The sequence below is a fragment of the Suricata suricatta genome, chromosome 4, assembly GCF_006229205.1.
Source record: "Suricata suricatta isolate VVHF042 chromosome 4, meerkat_22Aug2017_6uvM2_HiC, whole genome shotgun sequence".
In the NCBI taxonomy this organism is placed as follows: domain Eukaryota; kingdom Metazoa; phylum Chordata; class Mammalia; order Carnivora; family Herpestidae; genus Suricata; species Suricata suricatta.
In genome coordinates, this window is record NC_043703.1 from 147,300,755 (window position 1) to 147,301,781 (window position 1,027).

A 1,027-nucleotide genomic window follows, 5' to 3' on the forward strand; every position below is an offset into this window, starting at 1 on the left:
GGTGTAGGGGACGGACAGGCAAGGCAAGGCCAGTGGGAGCATCGGTCATCTGAAAGCCCTAACTTCTGCAAGTGAAAGAGTTTCTATAAACGAATCAGGGTAGCCATCAGGCTCCCCTCCTTCCCCCTTCTTAGCCTTGAGACGAGTCTAGGAGACACCCCTGGGTTTGGAGCCCCCAGGCCTGAGACACTCTTTGATCCAACCCCAGGTGGCCAAGACACCAGGCAAAGGTAGGTGTGGGTCAGGGTGGGAAGGCCCCAGAGGCCACTTCCTGGGACCTGCTGGGGCGGCAAGCCAGGTTCTCCCACGCAGAAGCCCCAGCTGAGGGTGGGGATCCTGAGAGAGTGGCGCAGGAAATGGGAAGAGGTGCACACAGGTCCTACCTCTTGCCAGCCTTCCCCAGCAGTTCCGGAAGTGTGCAATGGAAGGAAGTGCTCTCCAGACCCCCACTCCACCCCTCCTTCCTTGGGGCCCCTCTCTGAGAAGACCACCCCATGCCTTGACTTGAGTGTTTAACATAAGGGACGCTGTTTTTGCAGGTTTTGTGGTTTTTATTCCTTTTAACCATATCCAGCCCATCTCACATCACAATGCCATGCTTTACTTGGTATCAAATACATCAGCACTCATTGGCATTTGGAGAACTCTTTCTGTAGTTTTTATAACAGTTTTTAGTTGTCTGTGATAATGTATTCTCTGTTTCCAATTGTCAGTGTGGGAATCTTTCCCCCCCAGCCTTTCAATTTCTGGGTTTAATTTTTTTTTTTTGTATTGTATTGTTTTGGTTTGTCTTTATTTATTTATTTTTGTTGGTTTCTTTTCTTTTTCTTTTCCTTGGCTTTTGAAAGTCGTTATCCCTTCGGTTATGTAGCCCCTCCCAACTGCTGCTTGTTTACGCATCGTTTGTGACTTCTTTTGACTGTCAGTGTTGAGCCAGTCTTGCCTAGAAACAGTATCAAGTATTTTCCTATTTCTCTACTTCTTGAAAGAAAAAATTTTAATTAAAAAAAAAAACTCTTAATGGGAA

General features: G+C 46.9%; 1 protein-coding gene across 1 annotated transcript in view; it reads right to left on the minus strand.

Moving 5' to 3' along the window:
- Positions 1-1,027, minus strand: part of KLHL29 (kelch like family member 29) — a 305,147-nt gene that overhangs the window by 21,716 nt on the left and 282,404 nt on the right. The window lies entirely within an intron of this gene.